We start from the raw sequence: 12,918 nt of genomic DNA, 5'->3' as shown, positions 1-12,918 counted from the left end.
AGGATTCTTAGGTGACTGTTCAGGCAGCAGGCTGCTTCTGTCATTTCTATAGTTTTGGAAGTTGTTTGCCCTGTACTTCCTGTTTATTCAGGAAGTGTATCATTCTTGCATTTATATTTATGTTTATATAAATTAAATTCTTCTTGGGGCTCTGATGAAGTTGAAGATGAGATAGTTATAGTTCCTGTTTTCCTTGTTAAGAAATTTAGAAAACATACCCACAAAGAGGTATTACATGTATAAGTTTGAGAGACATAAGAGTGTAAATGTTTATCTAAGAAAACTTTTTGAGGTCTAAAAAGATAGTTTTGTGTTGGTAACACAAGTTAGAATAGAAAGAAAATTAGCTTCAAAACGTTGGACTCACCAAGACAGGATAAATAATACAGTATTTTCTCTGAATTTCCCAAATACAAATGAACTATGAACTGCATATTTCTTGAAAATATCACTTCCAGACCAGGGAAACCCCTCTGCAAGTCACTTGACAGGGAAGATCAGAGACACCCATATAACATAGGATATTGTTGTTCTTTTTTGTCCACCATAACTAGGTGTTTCTGAAGTCACCGTACACTTTGGTTTCTGGTTAAGGAGAAATCAGTCTCAGATTGACTGGGAAACTCTTGTATGCTGGGTAGCTTTCCAGAAATATAAGGTAGTGAATGGTATTTAATGTGGACCCATACCTAAAACTTCTGAGAGTAATTGCCATGAGTCCTCAGCAGTAGATGGGTCATGTGTGTTAGGATAAGTCTTTACTCCATCCGCATGAGGCCCGCCGCCACTTTGGGTGCCCAGAATAACACAACACACAGAGTCTTTTTTTCCCCATTCATTTATTTAGCTCATAAATAAAGTCATGCACAATTATGATACACAATACAATGTGTTCACAATGGCATGGCTAAATTAAACCAACTAACATGTTATATCACACATATTCATCATTTTTGTTTTGAGAACACTTAAAGTATACTATCTCACAACTTTTAAAATATAGCATATTGTTATCAACCATATTTATCATGCTCTCAGTAACCTCAAGACTTCAGAGAGTCCATGCCTCTTGTACACACAGAGTCTTATATTAGTTTACAATGCTGCTGGCCAATTGACTAGGACTTCTTATATGCTAGCTAAGTCTTAATTATCGTAAATCTATATATTTTATAAGATTTATATTATTGAGGTTGCCTTCCAATGGTGTCCTCTTTCTGGGATCACATGGCTGCTCTAGAGCAGATAGCAGGATGAAGAGGAAGAGCAAGAGCAATTTCCTGCTTTAATTCTGAGTCTGCCTGCTATGTCACTTCCTGCCTGGATCACAAGACTTATCTTACTACATTTCCCAGAATCCTCCTCTACTCCTAGTCTCACCTATCTTGCTTTACTATTGGCCAACAGTACTTTATTTATCAACCAAAAGGACAAACACATACACAGAAGGACCTCCCCCATCACATGTGTATTGACATCTCATCCAAGGGTCAGGGAATATGGTAGAAGTATGGGCTGGAAGAATGTAAGAGTCACTGAATGCAGATGACAGCTCTGGAATTCTCTCATCTGGACATGGCATGAGTGAAGCAGACAAGAACTTAACATCACCTCAGGCAGCTCACAACAGAAGCATACAAGATTAAGCCAGCCAAAATTTCAACACCAGTGGAGAACGGCCTCCTGGGATGCTGTGCATAGATATCCAGCTGTTAACAGTTGATGGCTACTGAGGGAGGGTCACTTATTTCTGGAGACCTGGTTACTGTAACATTGCCTATGACATCAGTAGTCGGCCCTATAACCCTGAGCATTCGGTCGGCACTAACTGAAAACAGGGGTTACTAATAATGACAATCATCTTTTAGAACAATTTGAAATAGAAGGAGGTGATTGTTGTCACAGAGAAAGTTGAAGTGTGTAGTGGGGGATAAGATCAAAATGCAGTATATCTTATGTTTTCAAGACATAATGAAGCTATTGCTAGAAACAGAGATGACTGCTAATTAAAAAGATACATGCAATATAATTAATGTACACACAGCACATTGTGTGATAAACGTATCTGTAACACTTAAATCTTCACCATTTTAAACATAATACCAACAATTACAGATGTTACACTTGTTTCTATGAAATTGTGATAAAGTGAAAAACAACAGAATACATCGATTAACAGGACCAAAACAAAAGCCGCATCCACCAGCATGGAAGCAATAATAGAAGTGGCTTCTTACGTATTTGTGTATTTTAAAATTCTATTCAGAATTTCAATATTAAAATCTGAGAGATGATCTCCTCAATCAACTCTAAGGCCAGCCCAAGGAGAGACTTGTGAAGCCCTCCAAGGTTCTGAACTGAGGAGAGGCATTTCTTGAAAATTGGAAGTTGACTTGTACAGTTTGTGCCCAAGTACAATTATACCTCAGTTCCCTTGAAATTAAAAAATATCTATAACATTAAGTGAAGAAAGAAAAATGATATGGCAGTTGGCCGTGGCTTAATGATTTAACTTGGCATCTGGTCAAATGACCTGGGCAAATGTTCCTTTGAAAAATGTCATAGAATTTTTATTAATGATGAATATTTAAGGTCTCAAGCCATACTAATCTTAAGGAAGACTACTTTAGTAATCTAGATTCTGTCAAAGCTGGGTTTTGAATGACTTGACCCTCCTAACAACTGAACTCCTTCTGCATGTAAATGAACATAAATCACCCTTCTCTCAAGCATCCAAATTCTTTTGTTGAATAAGAATAAACTATGCACCAAGAAGTATAGTGTCACAAAACGACTTTGTCAGTTCTGCTAATTGAGAAATGCTAGTCAACTAATTATAATTATGCCAAAATTATCACTCTAGACTTTGCAAAATAAATATATGTTACAAAATTTTGTGTATTTTTTCATTTTCTATTAAAACTTATTTTTAAATATTCTTGTAGAACTTTACATTGATGTAAAACAGGAATAAGAAAAAAGACAGCAGGTATGGCTTTGAGTGAATAGAGCAAAAAGGACATGAATAAACACAATAATTCTTAGCATTTTAATTTTGCTTGTCACTAGCATGTAACCTATCAGAGGAATTTCAATTAATTTCTTCAGTTCAATCCCTATGTGAAAGTTTATGTAGGGTAAATCACAATGACATAGAGGTAGTAAAGACAGAACCAGAATTAAATACTGTGACCTTGGAAATGATTATTCCTATTAAATGGAACCCAAGTTCTGAAAACTTAAAGACATGGAGTTCAATCTCAGTTACCTATTTACAAATGAGGGTATTTCCCACAGCATAGATGACCTACCTAGTTGTGCCACAATTTGTTTACGTAAATATGAGTATAATAATATGTGTCTGGAATGCCAGAGTGAAAAGTCATCAGTCAACCTGGTAATGGTTTTTCTATTCTGTGAGCCATACTTCCTAAGCTCCCCCAATATCCTGAGAATTGCTTAGGCCCTGATCCTGAGCTTTGTCTTTCAAGTGAATAGAACATATCAGCATTAAGGTGGCTCCATGTACTTTGATTCCTCCATTAATAGAATCTATTTTATCCTTATCCTTTTCTAGTTCCTATCCCTGAGCTCTGTTTATCAGCTGATAGAACTCATTCTTATTGTAAAGTGCATAAGTCACAAGTTCTACTATTTTAAATGTTAAGGAAAATAAACCACAGAGTCAGTCCATGGAGGTCTTGACCCAGTGACACACACACATACACACACACACACACACACACACACACACACACACACACACACAATGTCTCAATGAGAATTCAAGAATACATAGGACAAAATTCACAAATAATTGCTATTTTGACAATTTATGTCTTCTTTTTTTAGTAGGAATGCTCTATTTACAAGACCATTAGACAGATATTTCATTAAAACATGATCACAGATAGACCAGCCAAATAAAATTACTATTAAATGCACATTAATTAAGACATAAGTGAAATAGCACCAAGGTAAGCAAGAACAACATTCATCCAACAGTGAAACTGAGAATGCCAGTGAGAGTTATGTTCCCTCTCTCTCTCTCTTCCCCCTCTCAGTATGCATATCTATCTATCTATCTATCTATCTATCTATCTATCTATCTATCTATCTTATAGTTTTGACTGTTTCATTTCTAACTCCACACAAACCCTACTCCCTCTCTTATTTGCAATTCTCATTATTTTTAGAGAAACACACAAAGTCTGTTTTCTGTTGCTTATATGTTCCCTATGCATGTTTATAACTGACCACATGGGACTGGATATTAGGCAATTAATCCCTGGTAAACACTGATTCACACTCCCTGAGCAACCATAAATTGCCTGCAGCTCTTCAACTAGAGATTTCTTCATTTTTTTTTTGTTTTTTCATTTTACATACCAACTATGGTTCCCTCTCCCCCTCCTCCCCCTCTTCTATACCTCCCCTCAACACACTCCCCTCCACTCCTCAGAAAGTGTAAGGCCTCCCATTGGGAGTGAACAAAGCCTGGAATATTCAGTTCCATTTTAAATTATGGTAACCATTTAAATTACAATTCCTACATCTTACATATTACAGGAAACTAATATTGGAATTTAACATAGGTTAGTCTAATTTCAGTAAACAAGTCTCTTGGTTATTCTGGATACTAAAAGATTCTTGCCTTGGTATTCTGGTAGGGAATGTTTTATTTACAACACAGCCACGACTTAAATAGGCATAGTCTATTAATTATGTTACTATAAATATTAATAATTAAAATAAAGCAATTGTTTCAGTACAATTTTGTGCTTACCTCAAATACACTACGCAGGAAACACTAGAGAGGGAAAATATGGAAAAGAGAAACCTGAGGAGTGTCTGCAGTATATCAGGTTTCAAATGTTATTCCTTCATACCTGTCCCTAATTCTTTGAGTTTTTTTTTTATTTTGTTTTCCATTTCAACCAGAGTTTTCCTTCCTACCCTCCACTCACTTCCTCCCACACTTATCACCTACCTCCAGCCTATGCCCAGTGCTTTCCTTCTCACCTTCTCACGTGTAAGGGCTCTCATGAGGAGTCAATATAGTCTGACACAATAGATCGGAGCAGGGCCAGGCCTCTCTCCCATGCATTAAGGCTGAGCATGGCATCCTACCATGGGGAATGGGCTCCAACAAGCTAGTTCATGTACCAGGTTTGTGTTGTGGTCCTACTGACAGGGGCCCCTCTCATAGTTCAAGCTTCACAACTGTCTCCCACATATGGAGGGCCTACTTCAGTGCCCTGGAGCCTCCGCAGTTGTAGGTCTAGAGATCATGAGTTTCCACAAGCTTGGTTCAGCTGTGTCTGTAGATTTCTCCCATCATGATCTTGACCTCTTTTGCTCATATGTTCCCTCCTCCCTCTCTTTGCCTGGGTTTCCAGAGCTCGGCCTGGTTCTTGGTTGTGTCTCTCCACATCTGGTTCCAATAATTGTAGGGAGAAATCCTGTCTAGAGGTACTGCTGGCCACGCCCATATGGGACTGGCCATAGGTGACCCTGACCACACCCACTTGGGCTTAGTCAGAGTGATGTAGCAAGGGTTTAAGAAACAGGGAGACATGCACGCAGGCCTCTTTTCTCTCTTCCACCTGACTGAGCAGACTAGAAGGCATCTTGTGTAAACCTGGTCACTGGCTCCGTTGTGTGAGTACTTTCTTAATAAACTATCTGTTATCAATTTACTTCTGACTCCACATTGCCTTCGGCATTAATCAATTACTGGAGGAGAGCTCTATGATGATAGTTGGGGTATTCATCAATCTGATTACAGAACCAAAGAAACATGCTTTGTCCCTAGAATCAGAGCCAGTGGGGGAAAAATACACTCTGGCCTTAAAATGAGAGCCAAAGGGCTAAAAAAGACCAGTGAAAGAAATAGTTTGCCCTGAAATCGGAGCCAACAAAAGTAACCAATGACCAACAAAAGTAACCAATCCCTGAGCAGAAAAACTTCTCCTTGGAAAAACCCTACCCCCCATGAAGCCCTATAAGCCCCTCTGCCTGTTGTGGGCTGTCCTTTGCCACAGGGGCAGAGGTAGCCACTCTCCTAGACTCTTCCTTCCCAATAAATCTCTTTCTCAAAAGTCTTGGGTGAAAATCTTCATTTGCCACAGTTGCAGAATAGAAGAACCATGCTGAGATGTCTCTTAGATTGGGGGTGAGAAGACTGAGCAGAACAGAACAGAAGAACGTTGCTATGACTTTCTATTAGCAGGGCTGAGCAGAAAAAAGTAATTTTTCCCGGGAGCTGGAGGAGATTGCTACATTTCAGCAGGAGCTTTCCTTTTAACCAAGTATAGTAGAAGTAACATCTTGGGCCAAGAAAGAAGCACATAACTCTGCTAGAAGTTCTGTTGGGGAAACAGAGCAGAGCTCAGCTGTAAAGACACTGTAGGAGAGGATCAGAATGGTTATACCCTGCAGAGAGAACATCCATCACTGCACCCCAGCTTCAGGTAGCTTGGCTTCCTGACAAGTCAGGACACCTCTCCCTCCAGGGAAGAGCTGTGGTATTGCAGCTCCAGTCTCTAGAACTGTCCTATTGGGGCTCTAGGTAGAGTCTGGCTTCCCTGTAAGGAAACTACAAAGCTGTCACACTCACGCTCACTTACAAGGCCTGTACATATGTGACAGTTGCAAAGCTTGTCGTTTTGTGGGGCTCTCAGTAGTGGGAGCAAAGGCTGCCTCTGACTCTTTCACTGGCTTTTGGGATCTAATTTGAATACTGGGTTGCTTTGCCCAGCCTTAATACAAGGTGGGGTGCTGTCTTACTCCAACTTAGTTGGAGTCTATTTCAATAGAAGGCCTGCTCTTTTCTGAATTTAAATGGAGCAGGAGTGGGTAGGAGAAGTGGAGGCAGAAGAGGAGATAAAGTTGGAGGGACTGGAAGGAGAGGAGGAAGAGGAAATTATGGCCAGAAAGTAAAATAAATAAAAGAATTAAATAAGCAAGCCACTCACACTTCCCACATGCACATTCTAGGAAAAGTTAGAGCAGGGAACTTTTAAATAAGAAATTAAACAAAATTGGATCTCCAAGGATGATTCCACATTAAGAAAATCTGCAAATCTAAAAATCTCTACTGTATAAGAACAGCAAAGATACTGGGCCAAAGACTGTATTGTAAACATAGTTATTAACAGCCATTGTCAACAATAACATTTTGTTTACTATTTTTTTATTAGAAAGAAAATTATTTTACATGTCAATCCCAGATCCCTCTCCCTCCCCTCCTCCCCCAGCTAAGGCCCTACCCATCCCATACTCTTTCTGCTCCCAAGGGAGGGTGAGGCCTTCCAAACTCTGTCATATTTTTTGGGATAGGGCCGAGGCCAACCCCCTTGTGTCTAGGCTCAGGGAGTTTCCCTCCAGTGGGATGGGCTCCTAAAGTCCATTTCTATGGTAGCGATAAGTACCGATCCACTACAAGAGGCCCCATCATTCTGTGCATCCCTTGTCTGTGTGTGGGCTTGTGAACATGAGTGTAGTGATGTAGGAGGCCAGAAGAGTGAGACATATCTTTTGGAATCACAAATGAGATATCCAACAAGGATTCTGAGAACTGAAATGTGGTCCTTTTCAAGACAAGAACACACTTTTAACTGCTGAGCTATTTCTCCAGCTCCAAAACAATGAGTCTTTTCTTTTTAATGGATTCCCGTTCCTTCAGTCTGCTGCAAATGTGTAGTATAAGAGCCACATTTATCTTATCTAATAATGCTTTGGAATATAAAATAAAAATCACCTCAGAGTAGTCAAATGTTAACTGTAGAAGCATGAAGGAGGATGAAGATTGTCACCCTGTGGGTGAGTAGAAGCCAGGCTATAGAATAGAACAAGTTAAGGGAATATAAGTCCCCATGGCTCATCAGAAATATTTGAACAATGGGTTTATTAGCAAAATTTCTAAATTTTTTCAGTTAGTTTGATTTGAGACATGTTCTTATAGCCCCCAATGGGCTCAAAATAACTACCTATGTAGCTAATGATGATTTTAAATTTTAAATTCTCATGCCTCAGGCTCCAAATTACTGAGATTGGAGACATAAACCACCATACCACTCATCAATTTTACAATGTCTTTTGAGCCATGCTTCTTATACTTTTGATATTATATGGTAGCATTTTATAACTGGGAAAAACAAAAATATTACATGGTTTTTATGCTGCATTGAATATAAGAGATCATTTTTAGCAAGACTGGAATTCTTACATTTTTGTTTCTCTATTATGGAGGAAGAATTCTAATAAGCTGCATGCCTGAGGCCTGCAAGAAACACATGGCTTTGTCACAGTGCATGCTCAGATTGGAAGTTCAGATAAATTGAGCATTCATTGTTTCATTTCCCAGAATCAAATCGAGATTCTTCTGATAGATGTACCACCATGGTTTTGTGAGTGATGTAACATTTTCCAGTTTCAAAGGTTTGTTATTAGGGTGAATTTTTCTATATTCCCTTGGTATTTAAATAATTGAATTCTTTAATAAGCATATGCCATCAAGGTCTTAGTTCATCCAGAAGGAATTGTAGTGAATCAACAAGCACATCTTTAGTAATCAAAATGGAAACATTATAATCAAAACTCTTTTTTAGTATTGTACCATTTATTCAAGAAAACATGTTACATGAAGTCCATGTGCAAAGAACTATTTTGACTAGATGCTGTAAAGGCAAATCAAACACAGAAGACCCATCTTCTCACATAAATAGCAAACGTGTAGGCTACAGTTTCAGGTAATTTGTCTGTAAAATGGAAATTGGAATTTACTTTTTCCAACTATAACTAATGAAGCAAGTCCAGCCATTGGTCTATTGGCAACCAATAGCTGTCAGGAGAGGGAGAGCTGGTTTTCTTTAAGGTTAGCTACACTTGAGTGGAAGGCCACACAACTGAGAATAGATGACATAAATTAGAATTGATTGTTTAAAAAAGGAAGGAAATGAAAATGGGTTAGTATAGAGTGGTAGGGTGGATGTGATCAAATGACACTGTATGAAATCTCAAAGAATTAATACAAATATGAACACAATATAAAGTCAAGCTTGGGTTCCACGGCATAAAAATCAAAATGTTTTTCAAACAAGAAATTTGTTTATTGATGTTGTATAAAATCCCATGTTTGGGGGATAAATGCGCTCTTGGAAAGTGTTCTCTGCCCTGTGGGAATCAGCATCTGCCTGTGGGAAGCTTTGCCTTGGAAAAGGTTGACCAGATCCTTGAAGACGCATTAGTACAACAAAAAGTAAAGATAAGAAGGCTGGATTAGCAAGTTTGAGTCAAATGATTTTTAAATGTTTTATCTGTTTTCTTTTATTGAAAATAGACTTTTTCAAACAATGTATCACGACTACACTCTCCTCTCCCCCTCCAGATCCTTCCCACATCCGTCCCATTGGATCCACACTTTTTTCCATCTCTCCTGAGAAAGCAAACAAGCATCTAAGAAATAATAACAAAATAACATAAGTAAAAAACAAAAAATGGAATATGACAAAACAAACATAAAAAGAAAAAGAACTAAAGAAAAAAGCACAAGAAACACATATAGGTGTAGAAACACTTTTGTGCACTCAGGAATCCCATGAAAACTTAACGTTATAAGAGAAATAACATTGAAAGATGCCAGTGAGCCTACTTTGTGTTGGTCATCTATTGCTGGACATAGATCCTGGCCACTAGAAGTAGTTTGTTTCCTCAGTGAAACTCCCTTGGAGAAAACAAAATTTTCATTTGCAAGTGGTTGTCAATTGGAGATAACTTCTAGGTTAGACACGTGGGCATGTGTCCACTTCTCCTTGCTGCTCTGAGACCCCATTTTATGCAGACCCTCATCTAGTGCAGACCCTGTCCATGATGCCCCAGTCTCTGTGAGTTCACCTATGCCAGATCTGTTGTGCTTAGATCTTGATTCCTTGAGGTCCTGCATCCTCTCTGGCTTTTGTACTCTTTCTGCCTCCTTTTCCACAGTTTTCTGTGTTTGTTCCATATGCCGCATGATGAAGATTCTGTGGTAATGACTGAGCAAACAACAGATATATGCACATAGCTGGATGTCATTGGAAGTCATTTTATTGCTTTATTGCTTTAGAAGAACAGTAGCATTGTGTTTTCCCCCAGGTTGATGGGCTATGTAGTCTCAAGCTTTTGGCTACCTAAGCATCATTGTGTATAGGTTCCATCTCAGGGAGTGGGCAATAACCCAAGTAAGATATTGGTTGGTTGCAGATACAAGTTTTATGCCACTATTGCTCCAGGATAAATTATAGGCATGCCACTCTTATAGACTGAAGTTTTTGAAGCTGGGTTGTTGTTTACATTTCTCTTTTGGTAGTATGAAGAATGCTTTCTAGTACCATAAATATTAGTCAGAAGGGGGGAAGGCTCTTTTTAGGCATCATCTTGACTTCTCTGTGGGCAGTGAGTTTTATAGTGCTGTTTCAATAGTGGGGCCTTATTGTCAGTTTGTGGAGAGCCATCAGTAGCCTTGGCAATAACCTGGGGTTGTTTGGAGGTTTTCATTGGATCCCTTTTTGCCAACAATTTAATTCCCAGCCGTGGAAGGTTCATTTGGGTACTACTTTGAGACTACGTCTTATACCAATTACTGTGGCAAAGATCAACAAACCAAATGAAAGCTAATGCTGCTGTGGCTGTGGGAGAATGGAACATTCATTCATTGCCAGTGAGTTCAAAATTGTAGAGCCACCGAGGAAATCAGAAAGAAATTGATCTATCCAGCTTAAAATCCAACTATACCCCTCTTGGGCATATAACTAAAGGAGCCTATCCTACTACAAAGTCAGTTGCTCAACTATATTCCTTCTCTCTATTTGTAATAACCAGAAATTGGAAGCAACTTAAATGTCCACCCACAAATGAACTGATAAAGAGAATGTGATATATTTATACAATGGAATATTACACAGATGTTAGAAAAGAAAATTATGTAATTCACAGGTAAATTTCTGGAACTAGGAGAAAAAAACATCATACTCTTTGAGGTAACTAAGATCCGCAAAGACAAATATGATATTAATTTTATTGTATGTGAATATAATTGTTAAGTCATTGATAAGCAAACTACAATCCATATAACTACAGAGGTGAGGTAGAGAATAAGGGACAAGTGGGGAGGGATGACTCACTGGGGAATCATTAATAGAATAAATAGTTATGGTGGATGAGACAGGGACTGAAATGGGAGACTCAAACAGGGAAGAAGCATGAGGCTGCAAATGAGGGAATAAGTGGAGGGACAACTAAAATTAAGAGCCATTTGAGGGGTCATATGGAAAAACTATAGGAGACACTTCCTACAAATATAGATACATATATGAAGAGACATCCTAAATGAAACTGTCATATACTTGGAGAGACAGAGCACCAAATCTCAAATCTCTCATCACTAACCATAGAACATGTTTCTAAACTTTTCAAGTCTTAGACGTTCAACCTAGTGTTGAGCATTGTCATGGAGAAGAATTAGGCCCTCCCTGATGACCATTGCAGACATATTAGGAATCGTGGAGACCCATAGAGCTTTAGCACATCATAATTGCTACAGACTATCCATCCTCACTATGACATTTCTTCTTGTGAAAATTTGCCTTTGGAAAGTGATATGGTATTTCATCGTGGTCCAACCAATGAGGTGACCATTACCAGGTGCCATTTCCTTTCTTTTCATTACAAACCACAATCAGAGCCAGACATTGGCCCATTGTTGATCAGTATTGTTGGAAAATAAGATAACACTTCAAAAATTACTAGATTTTCCTATAAGGAACATTTACTGGGCTTGTTCACCTGTCAAATTGCTTCTAATGCTAAATGATCATTCAATGATCTATAGTGATATCTTTGGCAACTTCTTTTGTTGGATCAGCTTGGATGATGGCTCTCACTTGGTCATTGTCAACTTCTGAAAGACTGCCCCTGTGATTCTCAGTTTTCTTCTCCTATGTAAAATGACTTCAGCCCTCACTACAGCAGCTATTCCTTTGAATTCCCTACAACAAATATATCGTTGATGCTGCAAGTTGTCTATGTTGATTTGTGATTGACGTTGAATATGAGTAAGAAAATAGATTTCCTTTTTGCATAAGTTAATTCCCACAGTATAAAATAATTCTAAAAAATACAACAGGTAATAAACCTTTAGCAAAAGTATATGAAGAGAAAATGAGATGCTGATTAAGTGGTGTGTAACAGAAACATGTTGATTAATAATGTATTTCAACATAAACACTAAACTGCAGGAATGCAAAACCCACAATTTGTGAAAACATGATATTTCTGTTATTTCAATTACAAGGACTGTGTGAAGAACAGGCCTTCCATCCAATCTCAGATGACTAGAGACAAGACCTTAAAGGTTTGTGTAAATGTCACCAAGCCATTCTCTTCCCCCTGGGTTTCTAAGTGGGTGCATATGAGACATGAAGCATTCACAGACATCTTGTATCACCTTCTTACTGTGTGGCCCCAACCATTGAATGACTTTTCATGAGATGATTCTCCTTGTGTTTGTTTATTGAGCTACTTAGTATTTCCCTGAAGACAGGATTAACTCTGTCATGTCTGTTGTGGATTTAAGTGTACCTAAAGCTATCCTTATATTTCCCTTAGTTGCATAAACATGATTGATTGATGGAATAAATGGATGAGTGAACATGTAAATAAGTAAAAAATTTCAGAATCTTCATGTTTGGAATTAATATCTCCTTTTTAAATTGTATGTGGCTTTTGATCATGCAATGCATTGTAATGCATTTGTATGTGCCTTTTAATTTCATTGTATTTCCAAGTTAATAGATTGGTTTTCTTTCTTATACTTCCCACTTTCCTTGCATAGTGACTCGGTGCCTTAGATATTGTGGCCATTCAAAGGAACTTCTC

Source organism: Cricetulus griseus, chromosome 8 (genome assembly GCF_003668045.3).
Source record: "Cricetulus griseus strain 17A/GY chromosome 8, alternate assembly CriGri-PICRH-1.0, whole genome shotgun sequence".
Lineage (NCBI taxonomy): Eukaryota > Metazoa > Chordata > Mammalia > Rodentia > Cricetidae > Cricetulus > Cricetulus griseus.
This window is presented reverse-complemented; position numbering follows the sequence as displayed.